The following is a 12,864-nucleotide window of genomic DNA, read 5'->3' as shown; positions in this document are numbered from 1 at the left end:
TCTGGCTGCCATAATGAAATCCTTAATGCACTATCACGGAGTGTTTTCAGGAGTAAATTAGGGTTGAATTCATCATTTATCTTGAATTAGCTACCGTTTGTTTCACCGTTCAACCTGAGCTATTTCTTTACATGTCTACAAAGTGACATTTGAATAATGTTCGACTAAAGAATGAATGCATTGTATGTAACTCTCATGTCACATTTGTATTAAATTGAGTGTTCATTCAGATTAAAAACGATATTGTACTGTATATATGCTGTGTACTGTATGTGGATATCCACCCACATAAACAGTGTTTCTGTTTTCTCACGTACGTAAAAAGCAAAGAGGGCTTTGTTTTTCTTATTTGCAAAGTTTATGGTATATTCCCTGAATAGAAAGAACATGGAAATAATCCAATGGCACAGCAGCGTGTGGCTGTCTGTTTGTATTGTGGGTGAATTTACAATGCCTAAAGTCAACAGTGGATCATACACGAAGGGGACATTTTGGAGGTTGATTCAGTTCAGTGGAAATATGAGACAGTCTTATTGTGAAGAGGCACCTCTGCTACTCAGTCATTGTATAATCTGTTATTGACAATTATTAGTTTAAAAAAGTTATAACGGAAAAGTAAGTTGGACGAATATTTGTAATCCCCCTGTAGCTTATGATGATATCCTGACTTTCTTTCATGTTACCTGCTTACTGTAAGGGTGAAATGAATATGACAAGAACCTGCAAATATAAACTACTAAAACACATATAAAAAACAAAGATCATGACGAGAAGAAAGGGGGGAAAAGAGCTGTAGGCAAATACTCTGCAAACATCACATCCATTTCTGGGAATGACACTGAATTTCAATTACTGCAATAAATTCAAAGTTCAACGTGAATGAATAAACGTTACGTCAACCAGCTGTAATCAGAAACACAATCTTCTCTAATGGCGGTGCACTAAAACTCCACCAAGGGTTTGCATGAGTGAAAGAAATGCATTGTTCGTCTTTCTAAGCATTTCACCAGAGAAGTCCCGCCTGTTCTCCAGTGATAATGATCTTTTAATATAATAAAAAGCAATCATTACTGTAATACTTGTTGTTATAGTAGGACATGTTTCCATAAGTGTACCTCCTCTAGTTCAAAGTACATCTCACATATGACAGTACTCAAATGTCACATCCGAAGGCTAAAAAATGACTTTTAGTTTAGTGATCTGCGTCAGAAGAAGGCAAGAGGAGTCAAACATTATATTGTGTAGATTTAGGCGGTTAACAGATCGTACACCTTAAAGCTTTCTTACATAATTTGAGTTGGCTTGCTGAGAAGCTGTTGTGTAACTCGGCCATTGACTAATTTCCTGTATTTTCTTTATAGGCTTTATAATGGAAATACTTAAGTACAATTTTGAGTTACTTGTACTTTACTTAAGAGCAGCACTTGAGTAAATGTACGTGTGTGATGATACAACATAACAAGCTCACAACAAAACAGAAACAATTGGAGTAACACAAAAATACAGTTAAAGGATCACTCCAACATTAGAAATAAGTACGTTGAACACACACACACACACACACACCCCACACACACACACACACACACACACACACACACACACACACACACACACACACACACACACACACACACACGCACGCACGCACACACACACACACACACACACACACACACACACACACACACACACACACACACACACACACACACACACACACACGCACGCACACACACACACACACACACACACACACACACACACACACACACACACACACACACACACACACACACACACACACACACACACACACACACACATACCATGTATACATCACTTCAGGGGACATTACATTGACTTTCATGCATTTCCTGGAGATTTATCCGAACCCTAACCATAACCAACACATGCCTAACCCTAATCCTAACCAAGTCTTCACCCTAAAATTAATGATTCCCCTTATGGGGACCTCCAATTTGTCCCCATAAGGGAGGCGAGTCCCCAGACGTGACTATGTAAACAGATTTAGGTCCCCACAAGTATAGTAATGCTAGACCACACACACACACACACACACACACACACACACACACACACACACACACACACACACACACACACACACACACACACACACACACACACACACACACACACACACACACACACACACACACACACACACACACACACACACACACACACACACACACGCCAGAGTGTGTTTCTTCCCTTTCTTCATGATGTGTTGGGCCACCCTGCAGTGGTCTGTGTCAATATAAATTGGCTTTGCCAAAAGGTGAGGGGTATGCATCCACAAACTTGCAAGATTTGGACGTGAGAAACCCGAATGCAACCGGTCCTCCTTCTTCCCCAAAAAGGAGGGACTTTGAATGACAAACTTGTTATACAGCGCCATCTGGTGTTTGATGCAAGGCTGAAGACAATGGTGCACATTCAACAGGGGGGTTTGTCCCTGCCATGTCACTGTTTCTTTTTTATTTAAACTAACCTGTATTTACTAAATAAGATTACTAAAAACAAAAGTCCTACCGCCTTAGCACTTGCAAAACTGACGTACTTAAATCTAGATTTCCCTTGTTTCCTAAAGATTGCTTCATCATGTAAATTTTGATGTGAAGCAAGATGATGGGTGTGACTGACATATATATATGTTTTGGATCTGTTCAGAGTATAACTACCTGCCTATAATAACTCATAGTTTGTATTAAAATAAATCTGTTTTTTGAGAGCTTAAACACACAGAGGAGTCAGCCATTACAGACATTACTATGACCCCCACGACATCGACAGCTGACATGCTCCAGCTGAGAGCATGTCAGCACGGTGAGAACACTTGCTGCACATCATCAAAAAACGTTTTAGCAGCACCAGGTCATAGCATGTTCACAAGAGCAGCCCCATCAAGGATGATGACCTGTAATATGGGTGAGATGCATTCTCTTATAAAGAAATCAGGTCCACCAATCTGACTTGGTACCAGTTCTCAGCTTGCCCATTTGTGACAATGATGGTGGCCTTTCATGAGTCTTCTTGAGCAGGCGCTGCAGGATTTGATCCATGATGGTGTCGTGTGTTACCAATAGTTTTCTTGGTGACTGTGGTCCCTGCTGCCTTGAAATCATTAACAAGTTCCTCCCGTGTAGTTCTTGGCTGATACCTCACCTTTCTCATGATTATCAATACCCCACGGGGCGAGATCTTGTGTGGAGCCCCAGACCGAGGGCGATTGATTGTTGAGTGATGCCCATTTTATTTTTTTTCATCTCCGAATAATCACACCAACAGTCTCCTTCTCCCCAAGCTGCTTTCTGGTGGTCTTGTAGCCGATCCCAGCCTTGTGCAGGTCTACAATCATGTCCCTGAGGTACTTTGACAGCTCTTTGGTCTTGCCCATGTTGGAGAGGTTGGAATCTGATTTATTGATTCTGTGGACAGGTGTCTTTTATACAGGTAATAAGTTGATATTAGCAGTACTTTCTTAAAGGAAGAGGACTTATGTAACTGCTCTGTGGGAGCCAGAATTCTTGTTTTTTGCAAGGGGATCAAATACTTATTTCCCACAGTTAAATGCAAATACATTTTTATCTTTCATATAATGTAATTTTTTTATTCTTACTCTCACTGTTAAAATAAACCTACCATTAAAATTATAGACTGTTCATTTATTTGTAAGTGGGTGAATAAAAAAAATTGGCAAGGGATCAAATCATTATTTCCTCCACTATAGGTGTCATACTGGTCCTGTCCAAGTTTCTCAATCTGGTTCAGAGCGTCAATGACTGCTGCATCGGCAAGACCTCTAGTATCCAGTACAAGAAGATCCACTATGCTCTCTTCGCAGCATGGATTGCCCATATCTTCTATAGCACAGTTAGTGCTTTAACATCGCATGCAAATGCCATTTGTGCATGTGTGGTCTGCTCATGAGGCCTTAAACTCGTTTTTTTATTTGACGCTTTTTTTTTTTTTACAGTTTTATGTTTACCTTAAATGTCCAAAAAATATATCTTAAAGTCTTATAATAGTAATACACTTTTATATTATGAGTTACATATTTAATTACAGATAATACTTTTTATTTTACGTACATCTGCATGTATTTTCTGAAAGTGCAAAAATACTGTAAATATTATATAGTACATTTTATGTTAAAAAAAAATGAAATAAACGTTATTTGTTGTTATTGTCAAAATACTTAAAATAATGTTTTGGGTTGTTAATTTATAGGATTTTGCAAGTTATTGAAAAAAACATGATAATTACTTTAAAAATGTAGTTATTTCCTGTAAAATTACGATCTTTTTTTACAGTGCAGGCCGAAGTGTTTTTCCTAGCGACTTTTTGATGCTCCTTGTGAAAGGAAATTATTTTTTCCTAATCCTGCTTGTTTGTCCTGTTCCAGCCGCTCTGCCTGCCACGTCCAGCCTCCCCTCCAGGTCAGCACAGCTCCACGTCTTCCCTCTACGAGTTCTTCGTCAACTCCTTTTCAGTGTCGTGGACAAAATAAAGCCTTTTTTGACACTTCACCACAGTCTCAGTTTAGTGCTTGCGTCGCGGGTTCTCATCTCCAGTCACTTCTCGGGAATCCTTATAGTTAAATGGTTCGGTGTGTTATATTAAAGCTGTTGATGTTTAATAGAAAAAACATGTTTTCATAATTATTTTAGATTCTGCAGTGGAATTCTAATTTGTACATATATTTTCTAAATACATTATTTCAGGGCTCTGATTTCAGTCATTAGGTTGTTCTGTGTGATATCAAACTGAAGGTGTTTAAGAGGAAGAAAAACATGATTGTTGTTTTATTTTCTTATAAATATAAAGTAAAAAATATGAAAACATAACATTAAATATAAAGTAAAGTAAGGGGCAGAAAACCCACTGGGCTTATTCGAAGCCTCCACCTAAATAATGTTGAAAGTGACAATGTTACACAGAACACAAGTTTAATATACAACAAATAATAATCATTAAATAGTGATGGCAAACATTGAATAATAAAAAAAAGAAAGTGTAATCTCTATTTCTGCAGTTAATGCATTCTTAAAGAATCCTATTATGAGATTTGAATCCATGGTTCAATTATTAATGTAATGTTTACACCAGCCTCAACGCTGTGATTTAAAGTATGATTATCCTTTATCTTCTTGACTTAACAGGAGTATAACCTAATTTGTGAGCGAGGCCTGTGAGAAAGCTTTTTCCTCGATAAGAATACCAATATCCTCCTCCTCTTCTTCAGGTGCTCCAGGTGTGCAGGCTTGGGATCAGATCTCCCGCGACGGGCAGGTGACGGCTGGTCTCAGTAAGACGTTCACCTGCTCCTCTTCCTGCAGCCCGGACTGCGTCTTCAGCTGGTCCTTAAAGGGCCTCACGGTCAACGGGAGCTCGCTGACGTGGACTCCTGATGGACGGGACAACACGCTAGAGTTACAGTGCAATGTTCTCAATCCACGAACAGGAGCCTCAAGCAGCATCAGCTCCATAGTCGACATTAGGAGTAAGTACAGCTGGTTCATCGATGTCCAGGTGTGCAGATGTGGAAGTAGTTAATATCACTTATTTAAAGGTCTTCATGTCTCTTCTACATCAACATGTGTCCCCTCTTCTTCATGTCTCTTCTACATCAACATGTGTCCCCTCTTCTTCATGTCTCTTCTACATCAACATGTGTCCCCTCTTCTTCATGTCTCTTCTACATCAACATGTGTCCCCTCTTCTTCATGTCTCTTCTACATCAACATGTGTCCCCTCTTCTTCATGTCTCTTCTACATCAACATGTGTCCCCTCTTCTTCATGTCTCTTCTACATCAACATGTGTCCCCTCTTCTTCATGTTTCTTCTACATCAACATGTGTCCCCTCTTCTTCATGTCTCTTCTACATCACCATGTGTCCCCTCTTCTTCATGTCTCTTCTACATCAACATGTGTCCCCTCTTCTTCATGTCTCTTCTACATCAACATGTGTCCCCTCTTCTTCATGTCTCTTCTACATCACCATGTGTCCCCTCTTCTTCATGTCTCTTCTACATCAACATGTGTCCCCTCTTCTTCATGTCTCTTCTACATCACCATGTGTCCCCTCTTCTTCATGTTTCTTCTACATCAACATGTGTCCCCTCTTCTTCATGTCTCTTCTACATCACCATGTGTCCCCTCTTCTTCATGTCTCTTCTACATCAACATGTGTCCCCTCTTCTTCATGTCTCTTCTACATCACCATGTGTCCCCTCTGTGGAAAGAGACTCTGAAAGTTTCAGGAACAAAGATTCTCTCTCTTTTTGATCCATTTCTATAAAAACCTGTCTGAAAATGAGCTGATCAGATTTTGGCCACTTTATGATGTCATAACGATGTGTAACCATTAGCCAATCAGCAACCAAGGTAACACCTGCCCACCTTATCATCTGAATCTCCTCCTAGAGCACCAATAGGCGCTTTCACAGTATAGTTCCGATAGTTCTTGAAATATTGTGTTCACACCAAAAAAATCCGGAACTAGTCCTTAGTTCATGAGAACCTTTTCACCCCCTTTCTAGTCCCTGCTAGAGAGCAGGTACTTTCCTGGGGAAAAAGGTTCCCATTTCAAGTTTTGTGAAGCCGCCATTGTATTTGCTGGCATTAGCATTATTAGCATTAGCCCAGCACACCAACGGAGAGAGACTAAGTTATGGCAACAAAAAAAAAACATGGGAGCGGTGGAGTGATGAAGAGGTGTCGGCGTTCTGGCGATTTACTCGGAAGGCTTGTTTGCGGCCTGCCAGTAAACCCAAAGCAGAAGAAGAAGAAGTGACTTCAACGGCTTCATTTGCCTAATCCTCCCTCAGGGACTTATTCCGGTGTGAACGAGATCTGCTCTTTAGTTCATCAGAACTAAAGAGTTCTGATGAACTAAGCACGGCAAAGTACTTGGTGTGAAAGCGCCTATTGTGTTATTTGTAACCAAATCTCTCTCAGAGGGGTGTGGGGAGTGGCTCCTTGTTTTCATCTAAAGTAACAGACAGAGGGTGTTTCTCAATGTCAAGGAAAGCTGCTCCAGAGCCACTATTTCAAGCATACTACGTCATCGAGTGCCGCCCAAGGACTATTCCAATGTCCAGCATACTTGGAATTCTACCGAGGCCGGCGTACTTCGTAGCGAGAAATTTCGAGGCTGCACATAGACTCCACGGTCTTAAAATCCCCACAATGCTTTGCGCACGGACCAATTTCCAAATCTTTGGCGGAAATCGCGCTCCATTTAAGGCGGGGCCTCGCACACGACGCACACCTGTTCCACAATTCTTCGTTTTCCGAGGCTAGGAAGGATTCTTGCCTCGCTTCTGAAGCAAGTGACTTGGAAGACATGTGTTACAAAGCAAGCGTCCTCGACATTGAGAAACACCCAGTGAATCAGCACTTTTGAAACATGGCTGAAACAGAGGGGATTATGGGTAATGCTGCAATGATCCGTTTGGCGTTTTGAGCCAAACACTTCAGACACATGTTTTGTATATATCTGAGAGCTGTAATATATTGATGAAAAACAGTATAATAGGGGACCTTTAAGTACTGTACTTTTTCTACAATTATATAGTACTTTATGTTTATATCATTTCATGCAACTACCAGATTAAATCCCAGATGAATTTCTTCTGCAGAACGAGTACTTTACTTTGATATGTCGCCCCAGCTGACACTAGTTCATTACGGGTTAGCATTACAACACACCGCCTGTGGACAGATGTTGATGCCGCAATAGTGTCGCTACCATGCATTAATGTAACTTTTCTAGGTGTAGGTGAGATCAAATGAATGTTGAGTTTGAATATGGGTGTAGTCCAAGCAAGGTAGCCAGAAGTAAGGGGTTGGAAAGTGGGGAAGGGCCATGTACCCTCCCCTCAGTTGCAACTTCTGTGATCTCTTTGCAAGATGGTCTGTAAACATATGGGAACATTTGGTCAGATGCAGTTAGGAGAACTCCATTGCATTTTAAATATGTACACAGTACTTTTTGGCACACTAACAGGATTCTTTTTTTTTAATATAGATTGTATTCAAAGTGCACCAGAAATCAAGATTATTTTAATCCTACTGTTTGCTTCACACACGTTCAACAAGCTGCAGAGGCTTGTTATCACACACGCTTATCTTGTTCAATCCTTTTAAATCAATTTGAATTAAAAAAAACTGCGAACGCATGAGGTTTCTTTGAACTGAGGCTGTTCCTCATGTTGGTGTGCTTGTCAATGTTTTAAAATATGTTCATGCATACTGGATTTTCTTATGGCTTTAATTATGTTATGTGTATTTTAGTCTGGTTATCCTTTTAAAAAAGAGCTTGCTGTCGAAGGTAAAACACACTTTGAGTTCATTTTACCACCATACTTCTGTATTGTTGCTTAAAGGTGGAGTAGGTACATTTGAGAAACCGGCTCGAGATCGCTAGAATTTGAAAATACATAACCGGAGAAAATCTGCCACTTCCTTACAGAGCCCCTCATCCAACACACACGAACGCGCACATGACCAATGAGGGCACGAGATACGTTTGTGCCCCGATGGAAGGCTGACAGGAGGTAGGCCATCTGCAACTGACTCTGTTGAAGCAAAAGTTGCAGAGTTTAAGTTACACATAATTTCACAGTATTATCTCTGATGTGTGTACTTCTTCTTTCCTTCATGATTTGGAAATCCTCTCTTCCTGTTGCACCCAGTGTCTGTGCAAATCAGTCCTCCAAACAATGTCCCAACTCTAAACCCTGGATCTGCTGTGCCATGGTGCTCCACCTGGAGGCTTCTGGGCCCATCGCAGCTGTCGGACCCGGTGGTCTGGGACAAAGACGGACAGAAAATGATTCCACGACGTGAACATATACGAAACAACGTCACGCTTCACTTTGACTCACTGATGCTGGATTCTACATGTGTGAGATTACGTTTCAACATACAAGAGTTTTCAGCCGGGTTATCTGCTCAGCTGTAAGTATTACGGAAGGGAAGAGTAGATAAAAGGCAAGGCAATGTTATAGATGAAGCACATTTCAACACAAGGAAATTCAAAGTGCTTTAAAACACATTCAAATCATTAATATATTATGGCAAAAGGAACACATTACAATTTACAGCCAAGATGATTTTTAGAAAACATACAAAATACAAAATACAAAAAGACCAGTTTAAAATACAACAATAAAATCGCAGTCCAGTAAAATATATGAACATGTCTTTTATTTGATTTAAAGCAGTGGAAAAAATTAGTCTTCAGCCTGGATTTAAAACAAGTGTGAGCTTTAGTTTACTTGCAGATATTTTTGGGTAATTTGATCCAGATATATGGAGCATACAAACTGAACGCTGCTTCTCCGTGTTTAGTTTTGACTCAGTGCTTTATAAACCAACAGTTGTCCTTTAACGTACATTATTTTGAGACAGGAAGCCAGTGTGAGGACCTCAGAACTTGATTAATGTGATCTAATTTCTTTCTGTCAATGAGGACTCGAGCAGTCCTGGATCAACTGCAGCTGTCATATTGATTTCTACGTCAGAATGCATTATTTTTCGTATACTCAAATTAACTTTCTTAACTTTTCTAGTTGACGCGTGGAACATCAGCATCAGTGGACCTGGCACTGTGTTTCCCGGCAGATTGAGAGGATTCACCTGCTTCACGAGCTGCACCCTAAACGTGGACTGTACGGTCAGATGGACGTTCAGGCAGGGTTTCCCCATCGGTACCTACTTCTCAGTGAACCAGAATAAGCTCAAGTGGACTCCCTCAAACCCCGGTACCTTCCAGAACTTCACCTGCGTTGCAGAAAATGCAGCTGCTGGACGCTCCGCTGAGGCCACAGAGATGGTAGAAGTTAAAGGTACTGACTGAAGAAACACACTCCTCAATGTCAGTCTTGGTACTTTATTGACAAAGATGACGACACCCTGAAACAGAGCAATGCCGCAGGATAAGCTGACAAAGTATTACATACATGCATGTCATGACCAATACACATATATTAAATTACATATATTAAAGACACACTAAACAGTAGTGGAAACAGTCTTACATGAGTGAGTGGATGAACGTCTCAACTCGAGGCGGAGTGAATGAACAACATGTGAACTAAAATGGCCGCTAAGCACTACCGGGTCAAAGCACGGCATATCCGGGCAGCGACAGCAGTGACGCTGCCCTCTTGTGGCCGGCGACACCCTGAAACAGAGCAATGCCGCAGGATAAGCTGACAAAGTATTACATACATGCATGTCATGACCAATACATATATATTAAATTACATATATTAAAGACACACTAAACAGTAGTGGAAACAGTCTTACATGAGTGAGTGGATGAACGTCTCAACTCGAGGCGGAGTGAATGAACAACATGTGAACTAAAATGGCCGCTAAGCACTACCGGGTCAAAGCACGGCATATCCGGGCAGCGACAGCAGTGACGCTGCCCTCTTGTGGCCGGCGATAAACTCTTCACTGACCAGTGTTTTATCTTGTGTCACATGAGTGTGAAATGACTTGTTGTTGGGAAAATACTGAATGTACTCTTCCAATATCAGAGTAGCACATGATAACAAATGCCCCACGTAGCTGTCTGCGTAACAGGATGTATGACTGCCTAGAAGAGCGTCAGACCGTGGTAAATTTGGTTTTATATTGGACGTTGGATATTCGACACATTCGAAAAAATCTATAAAAAACCAACAGTAGTCCTTTAACGTACATTATTTTGAGACAGGAAGCCAGTGTGAGGACCTCAGAACTTGATTAATGTGATCTAATTTCTTTCTGTCAATGAGGACTCGAGCAGTCCTGGATCAACTGCAGCTGTCATATTGATTTCTACGTCAGAATGCATTATTTTTCGTATACTCAAATTAACTTTCTTAACTTTTCTAGTTGACGCGTGGAACGTCAGCATCAGTGGACCTGGCACTGTGTTTCCCGGCAGATTGAGAGGATTCACCTGCTTCACGAGCTGCACCCTAAACGTGGACTGTACGGTCAGATGGACGTTCAGGCAGGGTTTCCCCATCGGTACCTACTTCTCAGTGAACCAGAATAAGCTCAAGTGGACTCCCTCAAACCCCGGTACCTTCCAGAACTTCACCTGCGTTGCAGAAAATGCAGCTGCTGGACGCTCCGCTGAGGCCACAGAGATGGTAGAAGTTAAAGGTACTGACCAGTGTTTTATCTTGTGTCACATGAGTGTGAAATGACTTGTTGTTGGGAAAATACTGAATGTACTCTTCCAATATCAGAGTAGCACATGATAACAAATGCCCCACGTAGCTGTCTGCGTAACAGGATGTATGACTGCCTAGAAGAGCGTCAGACCGTGGTAAATTTGGTTTTATATTGGACGTTGGATATTCGACACATTCGAAAAAATCTATTTAACACTGGCTTCGATGGACGATTTTTTGTCAAACCAACTTCGATGTGTTAATACAAGGCCCGCCTATATAACACAAAGCTTTTTTTTTCAAAAAACCCACCTTTTGATTTTATACTATTTTTTGTGTTAAACAATCCTATAAATCTATTATGCGGCTTGGCCTTTTCACCTACACATGTCAAAACACATCTGATGAACTCAGCTAACTGCCCTACACTTAACACAAAGCTTTTTTTCAAAAAACCCACCTTTTCATTTTATACTATTTTTTTAATGTTAAAAAATGCTATAAATCTATTATGCGGCTTGGCCTTTTCATCTTAACATTTTTTAAGGTGATTAGGCTACATGGAATTCTTTAAATGACTTACAATAGCTAAATATACATCTTCACATAAAACAACCAAAGGTTGACACAGGCAATAGTAATGAAAGTTACTTTTTTTAATTATTATTTAAGCATTTTCAAGGATATGACAACAGAAAGGCACCTCAGGACGACAATAATTCGGATATTACTAAATCGCTTCCATATAATATAAGGACTTCAGAAATAGTAGGCAAGAGGATATTTTTAACTGACAGTTGAAAACACTGTATATGTCCTATATTGCAACATGGTCAAAAAGACAAAAACAAAGAACTGTTATCAATTTTGATGATGAGGAACATTTTAACAGAGTGTTTGCTTTTTCTCATGCAGAGGGTACTTTTCTTTGTTCATCGGATGTGTTATGACATGTGTAGGTGAAAAGGCCAAGCCGCATAATAGATTTATAGCATTTCTTAACATTAAAAAAATAGTATAAAATCAAAAGGTGGGTTTTTTGAAAAAAAAAGCTTTGTGTTAAGTGTAGGGCAGTTAGCTGAGTTCATCAGATGTGTTATGACATGTGTAGGTGAAAAGGTCAAGCCGCATAATAGATTTATAGGATTTTTTAACAAAAAAAAAATAGTATAAAATCAAAAGGTGGGTTTTTTGAAAAAAAAAGCTTTGTGATATATAGGCGGGCCTTGTATTAACACATCGAAGTTGGTTTGACAAAAAATCGCCCATCGAAGCCAGTGTTAAATAGATTTTTCGAATGTGTCGAATATCCAACGTCCAATATAAAACCAAATTTACCACGGTGAGCGTCAGGACTGTTTTAGGTATGATAGCTATGTGACAACGATTAACATGATGATTCAGCCTCTATGGAGATAGACATGACTGTCATGTTTATTGATTACGTGGGTTTTAGCTAATCTGAACTAAACATCGTAAACTGCTTTGAACCGGTATTCCTCCATCTTGTGACTGTGTAACTCCCTCTCTTGTATATCAGCTTGTGAAGGACACTGTTCAGGAACTAGTTGTACCAAATGCTCTGCATGTGATGACTATACTTCCAGTCTTGCAAGGATAATAAATACATGGATCCTGATATTGAAGCTCAAGCC

The 12,864-nt window shown here is 40.2% G+C and overlaps 1 long non-coding RNA gene across 4 annotated transcripts; it reads right to left on the bottom strand.

Moving 5' to 3' along the window:
* Positions 1 to 4,942: 4,942 nt before the first annotated feature.
* On the bottom strand, positions 4,943 to 10,410 carry LOC139435355 (uncharacterized). Of its 4 annotated transcripts, none has more exons than XR_011644638.1 (5): positions 10,347 to 10,410; positions 10,076 to 10,221; positions 9,600 to 9,950; positions 8,504 to 8,843; positions 4,943 to 5,434 (listed from the first exon to the last, which is right to left on the bottom strand). It is a non-coding gene; the product is annotated as an uncharacterized lncRNA (long non-coding RNA). The 4 variants fall into 4 exon arrangements; XR_011644639.1 differs by having other exon boundaries at positions 4,944 to 5,434; positions 8,680 to 8,843; XR_011644636.1 differs by lacking the exon at positions 4,943 to 5,434 and having other exon boundaries at positions 6,271 to 8,843.
* Between the last annotated feature and the right edge of the window lie 2,454 nt (positions 10,411 to 12,864).

This window comes from Pseudochaenichthys georgianus, chromosome 16, assembly GCF_902827115.2.
Source record: "Pseudochaenichthys georgianus chromosome 16, fPseGeo1.2, whole genome shotgun sequence".
NCBI classification, from domain to species: Eukaryota; Metazoa; Chordata; class Actinopteri; order Perciformes; family Channichthyidae; genus Pseudochaenichthys; species Pseudochaenichthys georgianus.
This window is presented reverse-complemented; position numbering and strand designations above follow the sequence as displayed.